Source organism: Dipteris shenzhenensis, chromosome 1, assembly GCF_047967505.1.
Source record: "Dipteris shenzhenensis isolate YYH24624 ecotype China chromosome 1, Dip_SZ_1.0, whole genome shotgun sequence".
Classification (NCBI taxonomy): Eukaryota; Viridiplantae; Streptophyta; class Polypodiopsida; order Gleicheniales; family Dipteridaceae; genus Dipteris; species Dipteris shenzhenensis.
This window is the reverse complement of record NC_141596.1, coordinates 2,631,988-2,659,778: the sequence shown is the minus strand read 5'-3', so window position 1 is coordinate 2,659,778 and position 27,791 is coordinate 2,631,988.

The following is a 27,791-nucleotide window of genomic DNA, read 5'->3' as shown; positions in this document are numbered from 1 at the left end:
ATAGACATCCTTATTATTTGGAGACACTCTCATGTAAATATATCAAAACAAGGTCACTACAAAGATGAATCCCACACTTAGGTTGCCTCTCATTTTCTTGTGTTGAGTTGATTCCCATAAGCTTCTCACATTAGGTTGCATTGCTTCCATTTGCTTTAGAGGAAAATAAGTAGCTATTTTCACAATTTTATAGCTAGCTAATCTAAGATATGCACCCCTATCACATTTTGAGTCTATATCTCATGTTAGAGAGTATGGTAAGAGTGGGACGCTCGTTCAAACCTTGGGTGAAGGGTAAGTTTCTTGGAAATGAGCCTCGTAGTCCCTCATATGACTTGATGTTGCTACCTCAATTCTCCCACCATTTTGAGACCACAATTTGTGTTCTTTGTTCTATGACCTGATGGTGCATCGATGCCTCCTAGGGTAGGCTATTATGCAAGGAGGCATTTTTCTTGGCATTTTATCTCTGGTCCCCTTCATTTGCTAGAAAAGTGTCTTCTATTTTTATTTGGATATTGTATCATTGGTTTCCATGGCCTTCAACACTCTCCTTGTACTTTGATAGGGTATATCAGCTTTTCTATTTCATAGTCTATACTATACACCTACAACCCATGGCAAACTCTATCACACCATGCGGTATCTTATTTCAAATAAAGAAAGAGAACCAAGAAATAATATATCATTTATTCTAGAGCTTGTGAAGAGCAACAAGGAATTTTTGTGAATCTTGAGGATAGGAACCAAAATTTGAGTGCCTTCCTAGAGAGCCTGAGGTGTAGGAATGGGGGGTGCAATCCCTGTAAGAGATAGGTGCATAGATAGGAAGAATCCAAGATAGAGGCATTGAGGGGGAAATTTTTCAAATAAAAGAAAAAATCCTTAGAGGGATAGGTCATAGATGCTAAGAGAATTAGATTATCAAAGCACAATGGAGCTTTTTTGGCACACAGCCGGGCCAGTGAATTTGATGCAAAATCAAGAGATGTCAAATATTGGGAAAAAGGAGTGGTTGTCTTTTGTCAACTCTAGCATCCACAACCGCTTCCCTACTGCCAAAAGCTGCCATAATCATGCTATCAACTCCCACTGCAACGGAAGCAAGAACTGGAAGTGTAGCCCCAATGGCAAACATGTGAGAACCAAGTCTCAACACAGTCATGGATGCATGAAGTACTATGGCTGCCATATCAACCATAACTTGCTGCTCAACTGATCTGTGATCGTCAAACCTATTGTGTTTCAAGTATGGAGCCAATACAGGCGCAATGGAGTACTCAGTAACTTCCCCCTCTCCATACTGAAACAACTAAGTATCTGACAAACATCATCAAGACCATGCAGTCAAGACCATGCAGCTCCCACTGCAAAGCATCCCTGTCCATAAGGAACCATATGGCAAGTAACATCAGAAGGATAGCAACCTCCTGAATACTGAGACCATAACCTGTCTCACTGCGCATCACATCCTGAGCTCTCATAATGGTATCAAACCTATGAAGCCAAGCTCGAGGGGCTGATCCATGGAGGCACTTACGAAGCAAACATATCAATGATTCCTGCCCATGCGCAATATGACCCGAGTCAATAACTGCAGAAACCACATCTGTCCTGGTATAACCAGCCAATGGATCATACCGGGCATCATTAGCTAAGGTATCCTCCTCACCATGCATAGCCTCATCCTCATCTAAAAGAGGCACTCTGCATCCTGGGAGTAAACTGTAATTGTCCATAGAAGATGCATCAATAATCTCCATAGGAGTATAAACCTGTGGAATACTCGAGACATCTGACCGTCTCTGACCAAAATCATGAAGTAATCGTGGCTGTCCCAACTTTATGACCTGCTCACCGTGGGAAAAACTTCCCACTCCAAGGGATATGGGCTGCCTCTACAAAGAATTCAGAGGTATCAGTGCACTTACACCCTCCTAGAACACCACTCTCCAGCTATCCATAGTCCTGGGCTGTCTAAACATAGCATCCTCTCTGAAATAGACATTATGGCTGCGTATCAACTCTCTAGTTGAAGAATCCCATAACCTGTAGTCCCTACTGGACTCACTATATCCAAGGAAGATACACCTCTTCGATCGGGAACCATGAGCATAAGCCTCGTAGCCAAACACACGTAAATGCTCATAACATGGTGCCCTGCCTGTCAAGAAGTCAAACGGCACTCTATCATTCAAAGATCTCCTGGGTGACCTGTTAAGCAAGTATGCAGCTATCTTACATGCCTCAGCCCAATAGCATTCGGTAAGACCTACATACCGTAGCATGCTACCAATCCTATCCAATAGAATCCGATTTATGCCTTCTGCCTTCTGCCAAGGCATCATGAGCAGAAAGATGAGGGGTGGTCAACACCCTCCTGATACCAAGTGTATCACATAGATGCTGAAATCTAGAAGAGGTAAACTCTGCATCACCATCAATCATCAAGCTCAATAGCTTCTTTCCTGACTGATTTTCAGCATTACCCAAGAAGCGCTGAAATGTGTCATATACATCATACTTCTGTCGAATCGGATATACCCATATGTACTTTGTAGCAGCATCAATAAATGTCACAAAGTAAGAGGCACCACCCAGTGAAACGGTAGGCATAGGCCCACAAACTGCACTATGAACCAACTGCAATGGCTCAACATACCTCTCACTGACTATTTTCGTCACAAAAGAGGATCCTGACTACTGATCTGTTGAGATATCAAGCTCTACCCATGATACATCTCCTAGATGACTATCATTTATGTCAGCGCCTATGTTAGTTGTACTCGTGGTGTAGTTAGACTACCACGTATGTTTTTGGTTTGGGTTCACATATGAACCACGTATTCCAGGGTTTGACATATAGGGTATTTCCCTCTTCTATTGTATTGTTGTTGTGTGCAAAAGTGAAGAAAGGCTTCACCCTCCAACCTTGTGTCCTCTCTCTTTTGTGTGTTGTGAAGAAAGCTGAACTTGATTCTCCTATCTCTCTCCCTTACCCTTTACATGGTATCAGAGCCTTGTTCGTGGTAAGGAGCTCAAGAAAGCAAGCCAAGTTTGTGGTGTCCTGGTAAGAGGACCAGTGTTGCTTTCCTATTTCGAGTTTGGGAGCAAATCTCTACAAGTAGCACAGCCAGAAGTGCAGGAGTGCACTGTTTCAGATTGAGAGGCCCTTCGCGGTGTGGCCGTTTCGGGGCCCGTTTTGAAGGCGGAAGTTCTTCGCAGGCACTCAGAAAAAGGCCCTGTTTTTCGCTGTGCGACCACTGCTGCGCGGCTAGTCGATGGAAAGGTGCCACAGAAATTGCATCGTATGCCTGTGTGCAGAGATATTGGGAGTTGCAGATTCATGCCTGTTGCCTGTTGATGCAAAATCGTCACTAGGAAGTGACTGTGTGGTGAAATACCACTTTCGTCAGTGTTGCAGATCTGCCCCTGTGAGGCTTTTTGTAGAAGTTTTGCTATTTGCCCTTGTGAGACATTTGCTGTGCTTACAGGTTGCTGTTGCAATTCGTGATTTGTAAAATGTCTAAGAATCTATCTACCATTGTCAGTGAGAAGCTTGACAAGAACAACTTCCAAGCATGGAAGTTCAGGATGACAAACTTCCTTATGGGAAAGGGAGTTTGGGAGTACATCAGTGGTGAAACTGCAGAACCAGTTTTGGGTGCTACTCCCACTCCTGCTGAATTGAAGGCCTTTAAAGAATGGCATGAAAAAGCCAGAAAATGCCTGTATTGGCTATCTATTAGCATTTCAGATTCTATGATTGTGCATATATAGGATCTAGAGACGCCTAAGGAGGCATGGGATACATTGGTGAAGCTGTATAGCACAAATACCAAAGCACGAAAGATGCAGCTAAAGCAGGAGTTGCACAATGTGCAAAGGAAAAATATGAATATAAATGAGTATTCCTTGAAGGTGAAAGGCCTTGCAGATTCTCTTGCCTCCATTGGAGCACCTGTTGATGATGAGGACTTAGTGTCCGTGACCTTGAATGGTCTTGGGAAAGATTATGCACAGTTTCGGACATCCATTGGAGTCCGTGAAACATTTCCTGATTTTCAGGAACTTATTACTCTCTTGCTGAGTGAAGAGCAAAGGAATGGTGGTTCAGCCACCTCAACTTCTCAAGAGACTGCTTTCTACTCGAATACAGGTAGAGGCAGAGGTAGAGGAAGAGGCCATTTTGGTGGCCGTGCAGGAAATCAGAACCAACAGCAACAACAGGAAAACCAGTCCTATGGAGGAGGACGTGGTAGTTCTAGAGGCAGGGGGAGCCAAAGAGGCCGTGGTTCATGGCAAAGGAACCAGCAAGTAAATAGCAGCACAGAATGCTATTATTGTGGAAAGCCTAGACACGAGGAGAATACATGCTATAAAAAGCAGAATGACATCAAAAGTGGGAAGTTGCAGCAAAGCAACTATGCATCATCAAGTGGGCATGGTGACGACAGAAATGAGCACCTTTTTGTGATGCAGCATATGGTTAACTCCATGTCAGGAGATGCTGCAGCTTGCAATGATGTTTGGTATGTTGATTCAGGTGCCTCTAACCACATGACCAGTCATGGTGAGTGGTTTCATGATGTTAGAAATTTGGATAAGCCAGGTTATGTTGAAACAGGTGATGATACTGCGCACCCAATTACGCAGGTTGGTAAAGTGCCATTGGCTATGCAAGATGGCAAAACGAAGTACTTGGCTATGCAAGATGGCAAAACGAAGTACTTGGCAGATGTACTTCATGTCCCAAAAATCACTAAGAACCTAGTTTCAGTTGGCCAGATGGTTGAGCAAGGTCTGCAGGTTAGATTTAATCCTGATGGATGCTTTGTTGAGGACTTGAAAAATAAATGCCGCTTGGTTGCGAAAGGCAACAAAAATGGAAGAATGTTCACCTTGGATGTTGATATGCCTGAGGTGAAAGCTGCTATGTTTGCGCATGGGAGAGGTGTCATTGCAGATATTGAGATATGGCACAAGCGCATTGGGCACGTGAATATACAAAGGCTGAAATCTATGCAAACGAAAAACATTGTTGCAGGTTTGCCTAAATTCAGAGTTGACGGAATGCAAAAGGTATGTGAAGCATGCCAAATGGGTAAGCAGGCCGGACATGCATTTCCCAAAAATGCTAAGGTGAGCAGAAGACCTTTGGAAGTGATCCATTCAGACGTTTGGACAACCAAAGCTGCTTCTATTGGTGGATGCCATTATTATGTGACGTTTATTGATGACTACACTAGGAAGGTGTGGATTTATTTTATGAAGCACAAAAGTGAAGTGTTCAGCCATTTCAAGGTTTTTAAGGCCATGGTTGAAAAAGAGAAAGGTGTGCATATTAAAGTGCTAAGATCTGATGGAGGGGGAGAGTACTTTTCAGAAGAATTTTGTGAATATCTAAAAGAACAGGGAATTCAAAGGAAGTACTCATGCAGGTCTACCCCTCAGCAGAATGGGGTTGCAGAAGAAAGGAAGAACAGGCATATTGCAGAAGTAGGACGGGCGATCCTAAATGAGAAAAACATGCCTGATTATTTTTGGGCTGAAGCAGTAGCAACTGCTGTTTATATTATGAACAGAACCCTCATTGCAGCTGTCCATGGCATGACGCCTGAAGAAATGTATACAGGCCAAAAACTAGATATTTCTCACTTGAAGGTATTTGGTTGCATAGCTTATGTTCATGTTCCTGATGAGAAGAGAACAAAGCTGGATCCAAAGGCAGAAAAATGCATCTTTATTGGATATGCTCTGCACCAAAAAGGGTATCGCTGTTATAACCCTTCCACCCGCAAAATGCAAGTGAGCAGAGATGTTGTTTTTGATGAAATGAGCAGCTGGTATGCACCAACTGTTATGGTAGGAGATGTAGATGCAGGAAATGGGAATGCTGCAATAAATGCAGAGCAGCAATCTCAAGCCTTGAGTGGACCCAGAGAGTCCTCTACTAGTGGATCTAATGCATGGACAGGGAGATTGAGATCTAGTGAATCGTCACATGGCAGCCCTGATAGTGTTGTGCAGGTATCACATAAGGGAAAAGAAAAAGTAGACCATGCTCCAGTGTTTGATGTGTCTGCTGGTAGCTCTCATGTTGATGGAGAGTCAAGCGGCTCTGAAATGAGCCTTGATGAGGAACTTGGGATTCCTTCTGTTGTTACACCTGGTGCAAGGAAAAGCAGGCATGATTTAAAGACTCCTGCAACTGATCCAGTTGTATGGAGATCCACTCGTATTAAGTATCCAGTTGACAGGCTGAGATATGATGGGTATACAGCACATCACTATGCTTATATGGTCAAGGTTCTAGAGGAGCCAGAGCCCACATGTTTTGAGGATGCAGCAGGGCATAAAAATTGGGAAGCAGCTATGTATGAAGAGATGGCTGCCTTGGATGCAAACCACACTTGGGATTTGATGCCTTTGCCTCATGATAAGAAGGCTATTGGCTGCAAGTGGGTTTACAAAGTAAAGCACAATGCTGATGGGTCTGTTAGCAGGTACAAGGCAAGATTGGTTGCCAAAGGTTTTGCGCAGACATATGGAATTGACTATAAGGAAACTTTCAGCCCAGTTGCAAGGATGGCAACCGTGAGAGCAGTAATTGCTATGGCTGCTGCAAAGGGATGGTCTTTGCATCAGATGGATGTGAAAAATGCCTTCTTGCATGGTGATTTGCAGGAAGAGGTTTATATGATGCAGCCAGAAGGTTATGAGGATAATTCACACCTCGATTTTGTATGCAGGTTGCGCAAAGCCTTGTATGGCTTAAAACAGGCGCCGAGGGCATGGTCAGACAAGATAGGGCAATATCTTGTCACTATTGGATTTCAGATTTCCAATTCAGATTTTTCACTTTATGTGAAAAGAACAAACAGAGGGATTGTGCTTGTGGTCATCTATGTTGATGACTTGATTATTACAGGTGATAGTGATGCAGACATTAATGAAGTGAAGTTGCTGTTGAAGCAAAAATTTGAGATGAAGGATTTGGGAGAGCTGCGTTACTTCTTGGGCATTGAGGTTATTAGATCCCCGAGTGGGATATGGCTGTTGCAAAGGCAATACGGTTTGGACATGCTGTCCAAATATGGGATGACAGGCTGTAAGCCTATCTCTGTTCCATTGGAGCAGAATGTGAAGCTCAATGCAAAGACAGGTGAGCTTCTTGAAGATATTACTATGTACAGGCGCATAGTAGGTAGCTTGATTTACATGACTATAACCAGACCAGATTTGAGCTATGCTGTGAGGCTGGTGAGTCAGTTTATGCAGGCACCGAGGAAGCCACATTTGGATGCGGCTAGGCGCATACTACGGTATGTGAAGTCCACATTGCATTATGGACTGTTTTATGAAGCTGGGTGTGCATTACAGGTACATGGATACACAGATGCTGACTGGGCTGGTACTGTCTCAGACAGGAGATCTACTAGTGGTTTTATGTTTTCCCTTGGGAGTGGTGCCATCAGTTGGAGCAGCAAGAAGCAGCCAACAGTTGCCTTGTCGAGCACAGAGGCTGAGTACAGGGGTGCAACAATGGCTGCATGTAAAGTAGCTTGGTTACGGAAGCTACTTGCAGATATGGGACAGTCAATTCATGCAGCAATTGTCATTCATTGTGACAACATTAGCAGCATCATGCTTGCTAATAACCCAGTTTATCATGCTAGAACGAAGCACATTGAGGTGCATTATCACTTTGTGAGAGAGAAGGTTCTAGCTGGTGAGATTGATCTTGTCTATGTCAGCACTGAGGAGCAGGTGGCTGATATTTTTACGAAGGCATTGGGTACCGAGAAGCTTCGCAGATTTAGGAGCTTGCTTGGTGTACGTGAGATGGATTTGAGCTTGAGGGGGAGTGTTGAGATATCAAGCTCTACCCACGATACATCTCCTGGATGACTATCATTTATGTCACCGCCTATGTTAATTGTACTCGTGGTGTAGTTAGACTACCACGTATGTTTTTGGTTTGGGTTCACATATGAACCACGTATTCCAGGGTTTGACATATAGGATATTTCCCTCTTCTATTGTATTGTTGTTGTGTGCAAAAGTGAAGAAAGGCTTCACCCTCCAACCTTGTGTCCTCTCTCTTTTGTGTGTTGTGAAGAAAGCTGAACTTGAGTCTCCTATCTCTCTCCCTTACTCTTTACATGATCATCATCATAATCATGACATTAAATTTGAGAGACATCCATAACAGGAATGTATCTCAATGTTGTAAGGGCTTCCATACCTGCAGTAGACATATGTCCAAGTCTGGCATACCATAAACAAACTGATGGCTACTTACTAATCATAAGCATCTTATCCTAGACACCTGATACATGCAATGCATAAGAGAGTCCAACCCGTTATCCTCTAGCCATAACCAGATTGCCTCTAGCAATCTTCCATGCATGATCACCCAAAGAGACATCATAACCTGCCTCAATCAATTGTCCAGTACTGATCTTGCTTGTAGCAAGTCCTAGTATATCTCTAACCCTCTGTAGAACAAGAATAGAGCCACTAGGCATAACAAGGTGGATATCCCCATAACCATAGACATCCATAGAATGATCAATGCCCATTAAACCACTCTCCACAATGCATTCCTGATATGCACTGAACCATGACCTATGAGGGGTCATATGACATGAAGCACATGGATCTAACATCCAATCACCAAGAATGGGTACATTAGTGGCCAAGAAGAAGGTGTCAGACATAGACAAAAGAATGCCTTCATCACTGCTACTGTCAGTGGAAACCCTGGCATCCACGCCTTGAAGCTCAACATGCTTCTTCTCTTTCTTCCTGTCATTCTTAACCTTGTTCTTCTTCTTGTATTTTCTCAGCCATTTCCAGCAATTTTTTTTCATGTGGCCATACTTTCCACAACAGAAACATCTAACACAAGTCTGAGAGCTAGACTTGCTCTTGGAATTCCCCCTTGAACATGACCTGTTTCTACCAATTGATCTACCTCTGGAGTGCATATCAAGGCTATATTTCAGCCCATCAGGACATTTCAACCCATCATGCTATAACATAACACTATCATGGTCATACATCCGGTATATACGAGTATAGAACTCATATGCATGGCAGTCTACACCCTGTACACCATCCTGTACCTGCAAGTAGACTGACTTCGAGAGTGATGACTGAATGATAGAGCATGCTTGCTCATCCATGTCATCCCAATCACTCTGTTTAATGCTATTAGGCTTGACACCTTTGCATTGAATGGGCTTATGCTGCCTCTTCTGCACTAACAGATCATAAATCTGCTCTTTCCAATACTGAAAGTTTGATCCATCCAACCTCTCAATATCAAAGAGGGCACTACCAGTTGTAGATGCCATATCTGTGGCACAATAGCTCACAACCAAAGAGCAGTATAGTGCAATAGGCAACCCAAATGACCAAAAAATATAGTGTTGTCTAGACCAATCAGGTCTCCAAATAAACTGGCTGATCCAATGCTCAAAAGCACTCAGCCATAAAGAGGCATAAACAAGAATATATGCAGCCCGCCAATGCCTGGCAATCCAGGTAAGAAATGCACTGAACCAAATGAGCAATGCCTGCTCAACCAATGGCAATAGGAGCCCAGCTCAGCTATCCATAAACATCAGTGCGGCATCCACCAATGCAAATCCATAATGCATCGAAATGGCATTTACTGCATCACCAATGCATCACCTCAAGTGCGCAATCCTTTTGCAACAAAATCAAGCATTCACCACTTGCCAAATGTGCCAAAGTGACTTGCCAAAATGCCAATAATGCCCTTGGACTGAAGTGAGATCCCAATCACTTTCTGTAATTTACTGTGAGTTCCCAATTCACTGTTGTGCAAGAGAAATTCCTACAACAATACCTCACAGCCACTTTGGGCAAAATAACACGCTGTCCCTATCTTTCACTGAAAGACCGGATGCCAAAGCTGTAAACAGAAAAGTTGTAGCTGGTAGAAAGATCTACAACTTGTCAGTTGACCTCAAGAGCCAAATCCTTGTGGATTCTCAGATATTCTCACCTGAAAAACAGCTTCCTGCACATTGGTCACAAATAGACAGTAGATTGCAACTTTTTGTGGTTTTGCAGAGGCTGTAACTCTTGCAGCTTATACCGGATCAACTTGCTTCCAAAAGCAAAGTTGTAGTATGTTCTGTGAACTACAGCTTTCCGGTTCGGCACAAAGTGCAATTCCGCACCAAGAAAGAGATATTCAGTCCTGAAAATGACTGTTTTGTCATAAAAACAGTAACAGCAGCTTCCTTGAATGTTTGCTGCCCTTTACAGCACTCATCTGCTCCAGCAAAAAACAGCCCCAAAAATGGTCAAAATACATCCAACAGATCACCCCATATGTCAACTACAACATCAGCAAAATGGCAAGTACAATGCCCAACCAAATCAGCCCCGAGAATGCTCGCAGATCAGCAATAAAATAGCCCAAAAGCACTGGCAAAACACCCTGAAATGTGCTCCTACAATGCTAATCTGACATGATCTCAATATATCACCGTACCACCGTATGTATCCAACATGGGCAAATAACCATGCATCCAACGAACTGTCAATGCATCTCAACCAGGCATGTACCACTGTCAAAGATATACAGTCTGCAAAATGGCTGTCTGCACACTGATCATCAAACTGTCCCTATTTTGGACAGTAAATAACTCTGTACTGTAAACTCGGATGACCGAGCTGTCAACAGAGAAAACATAGCCCTTCCAAAGTTCTTCCAAAGTTCTCTGACTCCTCTGTTGGGCACAAAGCCTAAATCCTTATGGATTTGCAAATACTTGCTGTCGAAAATGGCATTCTGCTCACTTTTACTGTCTGAAATACTGTCAGATTTCCAGACTAAAAACAAAGAACTCACTCTTCTTCTCTAAAGTGGATGTTGTTGCTATCACTGGGCTGCTCTTCCTTTGCTCACGGGATGGAGTTGCTGCTAGTGCTGGGATGCTCTTGTTCCTTTGCTCACATCTCTTCTCCTATCTACTCCATCACAAGTTGCATATGCAGCTCTCCAGCACTCCTTCACGGTCTCCTACGCCAAAGAAGTTGCTCACCAACCGACTCCTGGCTCACAGAATAGCAGCAGCAATTGCTCTTGATGCCTATCTACTAGCTGCCCATGACACCTAAATAGCTGCCATTAAGCTCCTTATGACCTTAGCAGCTCCAATGAGCTCCAAGGTGCCCTCGGATAGCAAATGACCAGCTCCATCAACCTCACAGCAAAGCAATGGACTCTACAGCCCCGCCTTCAAGCAATTCGCCTCCTTCAACGAAGCACACAGCATGGGCTTCGATGCTTCCAGCATTCACACAACAAAGAACCCGACTGCTCACAATGGATGTACCAAAACTCCCAGCCGATCCATAGTTGCCGTGATTCTTCCAACTCAGCTAGCAGCGTCAAGTGCCTTCATAGACCCGGCTCAGCAAGCCTCTCTCCATCGACCAAGGCAAGGCCAACAAGACACTTCGTCCAACCGACCGGACTACAGCAGCTAACATCTACAGACCTCCAAGTGCCAGCAGTCGAGATAACAGTACCACCTCCTTCCTTATCCACCACGGCTACAACAACTGTAGCAATCGGTCGCTCCACAAGCTCAATGGCCAGCAGCTCTGATACCAGTTGAGGGGGAAGAGGGAGCACTCAGGGAGGGATAAGGGACACCGTATAGGGTGAAGCAAAAGCTACTCCAGCTTATTCCTCTATCATACATATATGAGTATACATGGGCACTGTACAAGTGGGTGGGCACACTGCCCTTTACCCCAACACCTGTCATGGAGAAGTCTTGGTTCTTGTGTTGGAGGGGGAGATGTCTAGGCCACCTGCAGGTCTACCTAGATTACGAGTAGTTGCTGCTCTTGTTGTTTGGCACTCGCTGGGTAGCTGCACGTAAAAGCTCAATTAGGGTGGCCTGTTGCTGAACTTGGAGCTCTAATGCATGTTTCTCCTCCATGACCCGGGCATGCTATTGGTTGATCTATGGTAGCCTATCCTTGTAATGGAAGTCCACCTAGAGGGTGTTCATGCGAGATTGTTCGGTGGCGAGGGCCTCTTGCATCTCAGCAGTAGCTCTGGTTCCAACTTTTTGGTTGTCTCCACTGTTTGAAGCCCAGTGGCTTCTACCATAAGGTGGTCAGCCTTCTCCTTCACAAGGGCAACCTCTATTTGCTAGAGCTTGTGTGTGGTCTATACTACCCCCAGGTACTAGCATCAGAAGTCATCTTGGCATCGATGGAGAACATTTTGTGTAGCAGTTGTGAGGGCGGTGCCATGGATTGCATGAACACCATCTCTTTCACATCCAAATCCCTATCTTGCTGCATGAGATTCTGATATCCTTCCATAGAGGTGTATGCACTTGATGTACAATATTCCATTGCTATTGATACACATTAGGAAGGAATGGAGGTTGGAGGTTGGCTATTCCAGAGTTCCTGTTGTTTACTGAGTCTGTGATGGTGGGTTTGGCTGCTGGCTCTGCTGAGTCTGTGGCAAGCAGTTTGGCTCTTGGGAATCTTGAGTTAAGTCTGTAATATTCTCCCCTGGGCTGGTGGGTCTTTTCAACCTTGGCTCCCATTGCCTACGTTCAAGTGCTTCAATAGCTTTTTTTTTCATTCTTCTTCTGCTTGGAGCCTTTCAAGTTCTACTTGCTGCCTGAGGAGTTCTTGTTGCTTTTTCTTAGCTGCCGCTCTTTCATGTCGGGCTTCCTCTTCTTCTTGGAGCTTGGGAGCTGTCTCCTCTTCTTGGAGTCTTTTGGTTGTCGCTTCTTCTTGCGCCTTCTGAGTTTGTTCCTCTTTTCTCCTCTTTGAGGGCGTAGACCTGGGGGCGAGAGTAAACCGATGTCTCTATCTGCATCACCATAACCTTCTATGATCGGGTCAGTGGAGAGGTGATGGATGATGGGCTTCAAGAACATGGGATTCCCTATCTTCTCACAGTGGGAGCAAATACCAATTGTTTCCTGATAGAAAAAATCAGCCTAGTTTGTAGGCTCAAGCTTGTAGAGACGTATCCAAAAGTTAGGGAGGACAACCGAATGGTGCTATGTCAGACTACCTTGGCTAGTTGCTAAATCTCGATCAAATTAATGGGTACCCCTCCCCGGTGCTAGTAGTGTGACTGCTCGGACTGCCTTAGTGCTAATTCTCGATCAAATTAATGGGTACCCCTCCCCGATGGATCTTGGAGTTGTAGGGGACCATTGTCGCCAGCCTCTTTTCCATCGTGTGCAACTTCTAAAATGATTGGGAGATTGAGGATAAGTTGATCGCCCGCTAGATTGTCTCTATCGTAAAGTAGTAAAAGTGGTACTCTCCATTCGCATGCATCCAGCGTGTTGTGCTCGTTGCCTTATTGTAAATGGCAACAAATTCGATAGCCTATCGGAGGTTGAGATGGCATGGGAGTTTGTCCATCCATTTGCATCCAGTGGGTAGTGCTCGTTGCCTTATTGTAATTGGCAACAAATTTGACAGCCTGTCGGAAGTTGAGATGGCATAAGAATTTGTCCGCTACTGTCTGCAATCCAATTGATCTAATGTAGGGCACCACCTCAAGGTCTTGAAGTGCCTGGTATGCCACTGCATTGTGATAAGAGTATGTTACAAAAGTATTGCAGCGTTTCAATATGGAGGGGGGGAAGGCAGTGAGTACTCCATTGCCTCCATATGTCAAACTGAGTCATACAGATAGTCCCAAATCAGATGAGGAGAGGGCCATGATGGCCAAGGTTCCTTATGCATCAGCAGTTGGGAGTCTTATGTATGCTATGATAGCTACTAGACCAGACATTGCATTTGCAGTGGGAGTTGTTAGCCGCTATATGGCTAATCCAGGAAAGAGGCATTGGGAGGCAGTTAAGTGCATCATGAGGTACATGAAGGGTACCAAGGAGATGTGCATTTGCTTTGGTAAAGGAGACATGCGTGTACTTGGGTACATAGATTCAGACTATGCAGGGCATGTGGATAGTAGGAGATCCACTTCTGGTTATGTGTTCACCTTTGCAGGTGGTGCAGTGTCGTGGATGTCTCGCGCACAGAAGTGCGTTGCTTTGTCTACCACAGAGGCTGAGTATGTTGCAGCCACAGAGGGTTGCAAGGAGGCTATATGGCTTGATCGGCTAGTGGGAGATTTGGGGATTCATACAGGTGTATCGACATTGCATAGTGATTCCATGAGTGCTATTCAGTTAGCACGGAATCCGGTCTTTCATGCAAAGACCAAACACATTGAGGTCAGGTACCATTTCATTAGGGAGGTACTTGAGGACAAGCGCATAGAGCTTGTCAAGGTTCATACAGATGATAACCCTGCAGATATGCTGACGAAGAGTCTACCTAGTCAGCGGTTTGAGTATTGTCGTGTATTGATGGGCATTGGATAGTATGCTCACTAGTTGTTCTCCCTTAAAGGCACATTGTCCTTTAAGTGGGAGGTTGTGGGGGTTAAAGGTCACTGTGCCTTAACCCCAGTTATGTACAATACTCAAACACATATATAAATGAATGAAAAAGAAGATTAGGGTGGTTCTGCACCCACCAAAACTTGTGTGGCTCTCTGTCTCTCTCTCTCCTTCTTCCGTTCTTGCTTCCGTTGAGAGCACTCTCAATATATGGCAGAAGACTCAAGTTATACATGCTTCAACAGTGGTCAAAGCAAGTGTCTTCACCAACAGTAGGACCTTAGATACAGCCTATGCTGAAAAGATTTTTCAGGCTTTGATTGATGGAAAAAAACCAGTTGTTTCTAATTTGGTACCCCGTCCAAGAACATTTTGGCCAGTCATGGGAGATTATAGTCAATTCATCAATTTCTCTCAGCCTATAGATTTTGAGATGCAATTCACTAAGTTCCTCGGAAAACAAGTTCCCTCACTTCAAGAAGGACAGAGTTCAGTGAATGATCCAGAACGACATATAAGGGATGCCAAGAGAAATTTCTTAGCTCATTGTACATTTGAGGCAATAGATGGTCAGCACTATGCCTATGCTTGTAATGAGCGCTCTAGAGATGCATACAAGAAAGGAGAAATTACTTATCAAACCTTCGTGAGTGTGCCTCAATTTCACTACTATTCTGCATGCATCTGTATCTTCAAGAACGAGAAAAAATATTTGATTGAGTCGGAAAGACTTAATCATGACATTTATGCACTACGAAAAATCACCTCCACTTCAGAGATGTTGCTCAAAGCTAGGACCATATGGAAAACTTTTAATTCTCCTTTGACCACTCTCAAAAGAACTGCAACTAAAGTGGAAGCGGATAATCTTGTTGACTTCTACACATGCTTGAGTGCCATTGTACCAAGGGGAAAGCAGGAAAGAGCAGAGGTGATTACAAGCTTCAAGACAGTAAGGGATAGGTATCAAGACTACACAAGCATACTTTTCTGTAGTGATGAAGTTTCTCATCAGATCAAAGACGTGTGTCTTGCATGTGAGAAAGGAGATGTTACATATGAGGCTCCATCATTGATTAAAGATAAGGCAAAGAAGATTGAGAAAAAAGAGACGACAGCTCGGATGTGGAGGCCTTTAAGAAACCTACCAGAGAAATTAATGTCCAAAGAATGGTTTTTTGGCAAAAAGGATAAAGATCATTGCATGGAAGATTGCATTATCCAACAGGTCAAGCGTGATGCAGTAAAGAGTGCAATTGAATATTTATTGGGAGAAAAAAATATTCCAATTAGCCAATGTAAAATTGATCATAACATTGTGAGGCAGATGGCATCAGCTTTACCGTCAGCTAAACAAAAGGCTTGGGCGCATAAATGGGTGAAGGTAGAAGATGATGGATCTGAAATTACTCCCTCTATGAGAAGCGACATTCCGGAAAATGTGTATGCATATGCACAAAAAGTCATCAATAACCACAGTCTCAGAAAAGAAAAAACTTTGAACAAGGGCTTTTATTTCATACATGAAATCATTTCAGAGTCTGGAAAGAGTGTTGAGTGCAAGGGAGTTTCATTGAATGATTTTTTGTCCGACGACACTGCTTGGGAGAGACCTCAGCTTTTCTTTGTCTATGAAATATCACCAGATGACATCTATCAACTCCTTGACAGAATATTACATACCACCATTGGTAGAGTGGGACAATGTAATATAGTCATATTTGCTGATAAAGATGACAAGGAACAAATGTCTGCTACCCTAGAAAAACAATATGGCAATGAGCTCAAGATTTACAATGGGATATACTCAAGAAAAAGGGACAAGAGAGAATGCGGTCTCAAGATACAGAGTCTAGAAACCTTTTTCTTGTGCATGAAGAGCCCTTACAATGATCACTCCTTACAAAACAATATAAGAGGGAATGCAAAGAGATTGCAACTACTGCTGGAAGAGCATGAAGCTCCAAGTCCCCTCCATCGCAACGCAAATCACTATGAAAGGCCAGCAAAAAGTGCTGATCTTTTAATTAGTATGATGGAATTTTTGCTACCGTCCGGATGGGAAGTCACATTGTGCCAAATGGGACATCTGTTTGAAGCTCTTATCAGAAAAGGACACAATGTAAATATTATTGAGAGCCCTGCTTGCTTGGAATACCTTGATACCGTGGCTTCTCTCACAATAAAGTTTGATAAGAAAGGTCCGATCTCACATGAAGAGGATGACATAGAGATGATCATGTATGATGAGAGCAAGAAAGATGATGAAAATGATCAAAGCTCTGGATATCATAGTGAGGACACTAGCGATAGCAAGGAAGCAGAAGAAGATGGATATGACACTGACCTTACCTCTGAAGGTTACATAAAAAGATCACGAAGATATGTAGAGGTATGAAAACTTATGTTTAATTTTCTTTATTTATTTAAAGGTCTTTTTAAATTTATAATTAATTTAAAATTTTGAATCTCATAATTATTTTATCCTTTTATAGGAGAAGGGAGAGGAGGAGGATGAGGAGGACATAGCTGAAGCAAAGAATATAGAAAGCTCATCTCAAGAAAGCAAAGCTGCTCTGGCTATCCGTCGGATGACTCTAGAAAATAATCATACATTGCAGCAAATGGAGAAGTCATTTCAAGTTAGGTTTCAAGTTCGAGAACAACCTCTTACTTTTATATTCGATGAAGAGGACATTTCAATCCTCATAAACTTCAAGAAAGAGGTCAATGACAAGGTTATAATAACCATCCTCAGGTTTGACACAAACTTTTTACTGACTTTATGCTTTTGTATTTCCATTGGATCAAATGAACTAATATTCTTTTCTTTTTATTGCAGTATGGTTTTACAACAGCTTCCGCTATATATACAAAGATGTGCATATATGGTCGATCCTCTTGTTTCTAGTGTACTTAGCAATAATCAGAAGACCATAGATGATGTTTTTAAGTGGTTGCAACCTATTGATTTGACTGCGGCGCGAGTTATCTTTACCGCATATCACGAGAAGTGAGTATCAATCCCTACCTAGCTTATCTCTTACATTGTGGAGGATTATATCAAATAATAATTATTCTTAATTGATAATGCAGCTTGCATTGGAGCTTGGTAATTGTGGACATCTTAGCCAAGCAATGCTTCTTTGTCAATTCAATAGCATCTATCCATGGCAGTGTGTCAGAGTAAGTATAACCTACTTGTGTCATAATTATGTCAATGAGATGCATCCTATGCAATGCGCACATTCATTTATGTTTTTTATTTTTGATGTGTAGATCTGCTCGAAAGTTGGTAAGTGCTATAGATGCACTTATGCAAATGGAGGGTGACTTGGAAGATCAAATAGAGTATGTAACATGCCCTGCAGCGAAGCAGAATGATGACCACAGTTGTGGGTGGAGAGTCGGATATAACTGCTTTTTGCTCCTTGCTCAAATTTTTAATTTGAGAGGCGGTGAAACCTCATTGTCCACATATACAGACTTGCATCTATATGCATTTATGTCATCTATCATTAATGCATTTATTGATAATGTGGTGGAGCATCCAGAGGAAACATTGGTTGCTACGCCCATAAGTTGTCCTGATGTAACCGCTATATTGGACGAAATGGGGAGCTCTTCTGAGGTTAAGGTCATCATTAGCAAGCAACCTCGTGTTTTGACTTTTGGTAGCGAGGAAGTTACAATCCTCTCCGACCCTTTGAAAGAGGCTAATGACAAAGTCATGATGGCCATCCTCAGGTTTGATATGAACATCTCTTGGCTTGATACTTCAATCATTTGATTCAATTTGCTTCTAACATTTGTTTATTTATTGCTGTAGTACGGTTATATCTCATTTTCCTAGATCAGAACAGAATCGCGTCTGTATGCTCGATTCTCTTCTTTCAGCTGTACTTAGTGATACCAAGAAGACAGTAGATGATGTTTGTTCAATTCTACAACCTTTAGACTTGGATGGCATACTACTTGTCTTTATGCCATACTATGAGAAGTAAGTATGGTCTCAATCTTTCTTTTACTCTCTTATTTATAATATTGTGTCAATTAATACTTAATATTGTGATAAATCTTATCGTTCTTTATTGGTGATGTAGTTCACATTGGAGCCTGATAGTATGGGACCTTGATGACAACCATTGTTGGTTTGTCAACTCAATTACAGGCTTTCACGGGGTGTTCAGATAAGTGTTCTTTTATCATATCATTATGAACATGCATCTTAGTATTTACTACACAAATTCACTTTGTCATATGTCATGATGGACAGGTCTGCAAACAAGTTAGTTTCTATGATTATGAAAATCAGGAAGCATCAAGACCAACCAAATTTCCAGACACGCCTCGCAGGGGAGCAAAAAGACATGTTTAGTAGTGGGTGGAGAATTGCCTACAACTTCATGTTGTATCTCAATGAAATTTTTGAACATGTCTCCATAGAAGCATATACCAAGCTCGAGCTACAAGATTTTGTGGCTAAGATTGTTCACTATCTAACTGCTATCATTGGGAAACAACATGATGGACTCAATGAAGAACCTGAGGGAGCCAAAGAAAAAGAAGAGACAATTCAGTCTCCTTCTGTATCACAGCCTCAAGTAGAAGCATTACAGTCTACACTTGAATTAGAGACTCAATGCATTCTTCCTACACAAGAAGTGGAGACTCAATGTGCATCTACAACATCACATCTTGTAAAGGAGGAAGAGATTAAGTCTATCCCGATTGCACCAGAAGTAGAATCTCAATGTACACCATCCAAACAAGTAGAGACTCAATGTACTCTTAGAGAATCACAGCCTCAAGAGGGCTCATCAGACTCTATTCAGTTGTAAAACATGTAGAAAGAAACATGAGTCCTTGAAGATTTTTATCTTGTTTGTATTGATTAATGATAGTGTTTTTAAAACTTATGTTAAATGTTGCAATATATTAGGATATTTTATGATATTTATTCATTACAATACATTAGGTTTTACTTTTTTGAAAGTCTAATTTATTATGTACAATAAATATCTTATGATGAGAATCTAATAATTATATCATTCTTATGTTCCATCACTTTATTTTATAGATTTCAATGTACTCAAAATCTATCATTTATTATGTATAGCAAGTATAACTTATATTATATTAAAAGAATATCTCATGATGAGATTCTATTAATTATATCATTTTTGTGTTCCATCATTTTATTTTATAGATTTCAATGTACTATCACTATCTTACATGTCTCAAATGTCTCCCATTACGGTCTTGCATCCCATCATTTTATTTTATAATGTCTCGCATTACGATCTTGCATCTAGTCATTTCGCATTACGGTCTTGCATCTGTAGTTCTATAAATTCCCTAGTAGTCGTTCATCTTCTATATCTCACCCGCAGTAGACACTTCTTCCACTTTGCTCTTCTTACCTTACTCCTCTCCTCAAGCTTGCTCCTTCCATCTTGCCCGCAGCCTTGCCTCCTCTTCTCAAGCATACTCCTTTCATCTTGCCTTACCTCCTCTAGTTACCTTCCTCACTCTCGTTACCTTCCTCACCTCGTTCGTCTTCTATATCTTTCCTCACTCTCGTTACCTTCCTCACCTCGTTCGTCTTCTATATCTCACCCGCAGCAAAAACTTCTTCCACTTTACTCTTCTTACCTTACTCCTCTCCACACTTCTTCCACTTTACTCTTCTTACCTTACTCCTCTCCTCAAGCTTGCTCCTTCCATCTTGCCCGCAGCCTTACCTCCTCTTCTCAAGCATACTCCTTTCATCTTGCAGCCATTATGGATCTTTTTAAGGTAATCGATTTTGTCGAGCAAGCCATTAGCAGCCTCAAAGAATGGATTGCCGAGAACCAAGGAAAGAGAGAGGAGAGAAAGAAAAATCCAGCTCCATTAACCCAGTACGAGAAGGATGACTTTGCTTGTCAGAAGGGCTTAGAGAAGGAAGAGGAAAGAAAAATAAGTATGGCTACTACTGAAATAGATAAATTGCAGTCATATAGGAGAGAGTTGATAGACTTTCAAAGTGAGATATCTTCACGTGTGGCTCGTTATGGAAGATTTTCCCCCGAGGAAGCACAAGCCATTCGAAAAAAACAAAGTGTTATTATGCAGGAGAAAATTCATCAATCCTTACTTCTCTTCTATAATTTTAACTACATCAATGAGGAAGAGATGAGCTCAGCTCTTGAATGGGTTGAATTTAGGCTAAGGACTTGAAAATAGAAAATTCATCAAATTGAATGGCTGTAGTCTTGAAAATCTCAGGCTTAACTTTTGAAGGTGTTTATTAACACCATTAAATATTAAGAGAGTTTACAACAACCGAATCTTATTTTTTCATGTAACTTATGTAGGCTGCGTTAAATTTTATAATTTTAGTTTCATGTCCTTAAAAAATATATATAAAAATGCTTGTTTTTATGTTTTTATATGTGCTTTGAAGATTGGGTTTTTCTTAAATTTTATCTGAAAACTAGTCCAAAAGTATATGTAAAAATGAATTTGTACATTGACAAGTCCAAAATTAATGAAATAAGTGTTTATGTGGGTCTCAAACCAAACTCAACTAACTAAGGTGGCATACTAACTGAGCCACAAACTAGAGTAGATAAGGATAGCTGTCATCTAGCTATTATTCGTGGGCGGTGTACCAACCGCATCTCCTGCTAACAAGTCGGTGACATAAATACACAACGGTCACCCTGGCATATCGCGAGTGGAGTCGATATCTCAACACTCCCCCTCGAGCTCAATCCCAATTCCTGCACACCAAGCAGGTCTCTGAACTTGCGTAGCTTCTCTGCGCCCAATGCTTTCGTGAATATGTTAGCTACCTGATCCTCTGTGCTGACATAAACTAGATCAATAAGACCTAGTAACACTTTCTCCCGCACATAGTGATAATGCACCTCAATGTGCTTTGTTCTAGCATGAAAGATTGGGTCCTTTGCCAAGTGTATACTGCTCATGTTGTCACAATAAATGACAACTGGCCCATCTGTAGACTAATGCATATCATAAAGTAGCTTATGCAACCAAGCTACCTCACATGCAGCCATCGCTGCACCCCTGTACTCAGCCTCTGTGCTCGACAAGGCAACTGTAGGCTGTTTCTTGCTGCTCCAAGTGACTGCAGCACTCCCAAAAGAGAACACATATCCACTGGTAGATCGTCTATCAGAAATACTACCAGCCCAATCAGCATCAGTGTATCCATGCAACTGTATCTGAACCCTAGCCTCATAAAATAGTCCATACTGCAATGTGGACTTCACATACCTGAGTATGCGTCTAGCCGCATCCAAATGCGGTTTCCTTGGAGCCTGCATAAATTTACTTACCAACCCAATAGCATAGCTCAAATCTGGCCTGGTAATACTATACGTCTGTACATAGTAGGGTCTTCCAGAAGCTCACCTGCATCTGCGCTCAGCTTCACAATCTACTCCAAATGAACTGAAATAGGCTTACAGCCTGTCATCCCATATTTGAACAGCATGTCCAATCCATACTGCCTCTGCAAGAGCTGTATCCCACTTGGTGATCAATCACCTCAATGCCCAAGAAATAACGCAGCTCTCCCAAATCCTTCATCACAAACTTCTGCCTCAATAGCATTTTCACATGAAGGATATCTTCATCACTATCACCTGTGATGATCAAATCATCAACATAAATGACCAACAGCATAATCCCTTTCTCTGTTTTTCTCACATAGAGTGAGAAATCTGCCTTGGAAATCTGAAAGCCAATAGTGACAAGATACTGTCCTATCTTGTCAGACCATGCTCTAGGTGCTTGCTTCAAGCCATACAAGGCTTTCTTCAACCTGCAAACAAACTCAGGATGAGTAGCATGAACATAACCTGCTGGCTGCTCCATAAAGACCTCTTCTTGCAAATCACCATGCAAGAAGGCATTCTTTACATCCATCTGATTTAAAGACCATCCCTTTGATGCAGCCATAGCAATGGCTGCTCTTACGGTTGCCATCCTTGCAACTGGGCTGAAAGTTTCTTCATAATCAATGCCATATGTCTGTGCCTACCCCTTGACAACTAATCTTGCCTTGTATCTATTCACAGAACCATCTGCATTGTGCTTGATCTTATAAACCCACTTACAGCCAATTGCATTCTTGTCTTTAGGCAAAGGCACCAATTCCCATGTAGCATTTGCATCCAAGGCATCCATTTCTTCATCCATGGCTTTCTCCCATTTTTCATTTCCCATGGCTTGCTCAAAAGAAGTGGGTTCTGGTTCCTGTATCACTTTGACCATATAGGCATAGTGAATGGTTGTAAATTTATCATATTTCAGCCTATCCACAGGATACCTAACCCTGGTAGACCTGCGCAAAATAGGCTCACTTCCAGGTGCTCTCAAAACATCCCTGGTCTTCCTTACTCCAGGTGTAACAACAGAGGGAATACCCAACTCATCATCAATGCTCTGTTCAGAGCTACTGGATTCACCATCCACACAAGAGTGACCTGCATTCACATCAAACATGGGTTGATCTACCTTCTCTTTTCCTTTTCGTGATACCTGCATACCACTCTCTGCATTGCTTTGAGGAGATTCTCCTGATCTCAATCTGCCTGTCCATGGTGAAGTATGTGAACCACTGCTAGAGGACACTCCAGGTCCACTAATATTTTGTGATTGCTGCTGTGAATTCTGTGCAGCATTACCATTTTGTGCATCTACATCAATCATCACATTTACTGGTTTATACCAGCTACTCATCTCATCAAAAACAACATCTCTGCTCACTGTGAACTTACGTGTAGAAGCGTTATAGCATCTATACCCTTTTTGCTGCAGAGAATAACCAATAAAGACACACTTCTTAGCTTTTGGATCCAACTTGGACCTCAACTCATCTGGCACATGGACATAGGCAATGCAACAAAAAATTTTCAAATGAGAAATATCTGGTTTCCTACCAGTATACATCTCCTCTGGCGTCATGCCATGTATTGCTGCAGTGGGAGTCCTATTCATTATATAAACTGCTGTAGCAACTGCTTCAGCCCAATAATAATCTGGTAGATCTTTTTCATTTAGCATAGCCCGAGATACCTCTCCAATATGCCTGTTTTTCCTTTCTACAATTCCATTTTGCTATGGAGTATGACTGCATGAATATTGCTGCTTTATACCATGCTCCTGCAAGAACCTTGCAAACTCATTTGAGAGGTACTCTTGAGAGGTACTCTCCCCCTCCATCTGACCTTAGGCAGTTTATTTGCAGGCCTGTTCCTTTTTCAACCATAGCTTTGAAAGCTTTGAAGTGCCCAAACACTTCACTTTTCTTTTTCATAAAATACACCCACAGTTTTCTGCTGAAGTCATCAATAAATGTGACAAAATAGTGACAGCCTCCAATAGATGCAGCTTTAGTAGTCCACACATCAGAGTGGATTAATTCCAATGGCTTTTTACTCTCTTGAACATGCCTAGGAAAAGGTTTCCTTGCCTGTTTCCCAAATTGACAGGCTTCACAAACCTTGTGCATTTCTACAACCTTGAATTTAGGCAATCCTGCAACAATATTTTGGGCTTGCATTGATTTAAGTCGCTGTATATTAACATGACCAATGTGTTTGTGCCAGATATCAATATCTGCAACTACACCGGTCCCATGTGCAAACATTGCTACACTCAATTCAGGCATGTCCGCATCCAATGTAAACATCCTGCCCTTCTTCTTTCCTTTTGCTATCAAGCGACCGTTATTTTTCATATCCTCAACAAAGCATCCATGAGGATTAAATCTAACCTGCAAGCCCTGCTCAACCATTTGACCGCCAGAAACCAGGTTCTTGGTGATGTTCGGGACATGAAATACATCAAACAGGTATTTCTTTTTCCCATCCCGCATAGACAAAGGAATTTTACCAATCTGCACAATAGGATGTGCAGTATCATCACCAGTCTCCACAAATCCTGGCTTTTCCATTTTCCTTGCATCTTGCATCCATTTTGCATGACCTGTCATGTGGTTTGATGCACCTGAGTCAACGTACCACACATCATTTTGTTCTTCTGCACTTGTCACAAAATTGGTCATATGCTGCACCATAAATAGATGCTCATTTATGTCATCACCCTGCCTACTAGAAGATGCATAATTGCCTTGCTATAATTTTCCATTCATAATGTCATTCTGCTTTTTATAGCAATCCTTAGCCATATGACCGATTTTGCCACAGTAGTAGCATTCAACATTGCCGTTTTGCATTTTGGCCTCTCTGCCATCCACCACGGCCTCTTTGGCTCCCCCTGCCTCTAGAGTTACCACGTCCTCTTGCATAGGACTAGTTTTCTTGCGTTTGCTACATATTCTGATTTCTACCACGGCCTGTGGATCGGCCTCCTCTACCTCTGCCTCTACCTCTGCCAGCATTTGAGTAGAAGACAGTTTCTTTTGAAGTTCCTCCTAAAGAAGATGCACCCCCATTTCTCTGCTCTTCAAAAATTAGAAGAGCAAACAACTCTTCAAAATCTGGAAATTTTTCACGGACGGTAATGGATGTCTGGAACTGTGCATAATCCTTTCCTAGACCATTCAAGGTCACAGAAACTAGATCATCATCTTCCACTAGCGACCCAATGGAAGCAAGTGCATCTGCAATTTTCTTCACCTTCATGTGGTAGTCGTTTATGCTCAAATTTTCTCTCTGCACATTGTGCAACTCCTATTTGAGCTACATTTTCCTGGCTTGCATATTTGTGCTGTACATTTTTGCCAAGGTTTTGCCAAAGTATCCCATGCCTCCTTTGGCGTACTTGCATCCTGAATATGCACAATCATGGAATCCGAAATACTGATAGACAGCCAGTACATAACTTTCCTGGCTCTCTCGTGCCATCCTTTGAATGCCTGCATTTCCTGTTGATTGGGAACATTAGGAAGAACAGGTTCTTCTTCATTTCCTGTAATGAAATCCCAATAGCCTTTTCCCATCAAGAAATTCGTCATTCTAAACTTCCATGCCTGGAAGTTGTTCTTGTCAAGCTTTTCAGTGATAATCTGTGAAAGAGAATCAGATGCCATTACAGAACACTGCAAAATATTCTGTCACTACAAAAAACACAGCTTTTGCCTCACACGGGCAGATCTGCAAAACTGACGAAAGTGGTATTTCACCACACAGTCACTTCCTAGTGACGATTTTGCATCAACAGGCAACAAGCATGAATCTGCAACTCCCAATATCTCTGCACATAGGCATACAATGCAATTTCTGCGGTAACTTTCCACCGACTAGCTGCGCAGTGGTCGCACAGCCAAAACAGGGCCATTTTCTGAGTGCCTGCGAAGAACTTTCGCCTTCAAAATGGGCCCCGAAATGGCCTCAAATCAGAAACGGGTCCCGCAGCATATACTGCGCTCTCGCCACACCGCGAAGGGCGTCTCAATCTGAGACAATGCACTCTTGCACTTCTGGCTATGCTACCTGCAGAGATTTGCTCCCAAACTCGAAATAGGAAAGCAACACTGGTCCTCTTACCAGGACACCACGAACTTGGCTTGCTTTCTTGAGCTCCTTACCACGAACAAGGCTCTGATACCATGTGAAGATAGTGGGAGAGAGGGAAGGAGTCTCACTTGAGGCTTTCTCACATGCACAAATGGGGGAATACACACAAAGGTGGAGGCTGAAAACAGTTTTCCTCTTCTTAGTTGTGAAAGCCAAAAGAACTCTAGTACAAAGAAATAGAAGAACCCTATATGTGGGTCTCAAACCAAACTCAACTAACTAAGGTGGCATACTAACTGAGCCACAAACTAGAGTAGATAAGGATAGCTGTCATCCAGCTATTATTCGTGGGCGGTGTACCAACCGCATCTCCAGCTAACAAGTCTGTGACATAAATACACAACGGTCACCCTGGCATATCGCGAGTGGAGATCGATATCTCAACACTTCTCCTGTACCAACCAAGTTCACCTCCTTGACCTTGGTAGGACCATCATACCCATTTTGGTCTCCTTGCTTCGCTGATCTTTTAGCTTGCTCTAGCAATATTCTGCAATCCTGTACTATGTAAGCTTGAAAGTGCCTAGGGACTTGATGCAAATTGGTCTCTTCCTCATCCCTCTCCTCTTCCATGGCTTTTGGAGAAATTTGCCTTCGCTTGCAAGGGGTTTAGTGTCTTTGTCCTTTGATGCTCTGGTTTTTTGGGGTGGTATGTCCACTCTAGTAGGCATCTCTGCAAAAGGAGCAGGCCTCTGTCTTAAGGGAATCGAGGGGGCCTTTATTCTATTCAATCTGGCTCCCTTATTTGATGAGAACTCATGGTGTACCATAATGGCACCAACATATCTTAGTCTCAGTGAAGGTCCATTCTCACTTTCCTTACCATGTGATCCTCTGCTGGGGCCCTCAGGGCATTTATCATGTTAAGGGGAACTTTCATACCCAGCCCCCCAAGATCGTAAACCGCCATCTTGGTCCATGTCTTTTCAGCCGTGTCTATAGTTGCCAAGACATGCATCCAATTCTAGGAGAACTTGGGCTCTGGGGCAACGAAGCATACTAGTGCTCAACCTAGTCCTCACCTTTATCTCTTTCATTGCAGGCTTGGAATACATTCACCAGAGTGGTTCTCTGAGTAGTGTCTGACTTAGCCACAAATAGATTGTTGGTCATGGGATGTGCCTTCCAAGTCTATAGGTTGACCCTTACTATGTGCTTGTCCTTGTGAAGATAAATTCTATTGGAGACCCAATTATGTACTAGGCCTATGGCACGCATAAAAGGTTTGCCTAGGATGACATAATAGCCATTCGGCTACCTGTGGAAGTCCATCACCACACAAACCACACATGATAGGTGAGACGAAAGGTTTGGATCTTTATATCCTTTAGGACTCCCACTAGCTGGGCCGTCGCACCATCGCTAATTTCACAATCAGATTGGTGCTCTCCATTTCAGGCTTTCCCCATTTTGATCAGCTGTGCTTCATGATGATGCTGACCCCCGCCCCACCATCCAAGATAGCAGCTATGGCCTTCTTGTTTTGGCAGAATATTAAAATTAGAGCATTCATGTCATCACTCTCAAAGTACTAGCCTGGCTTATTGATTGGTATTTTTAGCACATTCGGCTCCTCGTGTGGGGCTTTGACAACCTTAGTGTCCACTTCTTCAGGGTTGTCCATTTTCCCATTCATTGGATCGAAGAGATCTCTCAAAAGAATGGGATTTCATCTTAGTAGGGCAGCTATGGGCATCTTTATCTCTATGGATAAGAATGCGGCAAGCCCTGCCACATCTCGCGGTTGACCCATTGGTTCTCAACCCTTGGATTGGGGTTCTTCAAACCC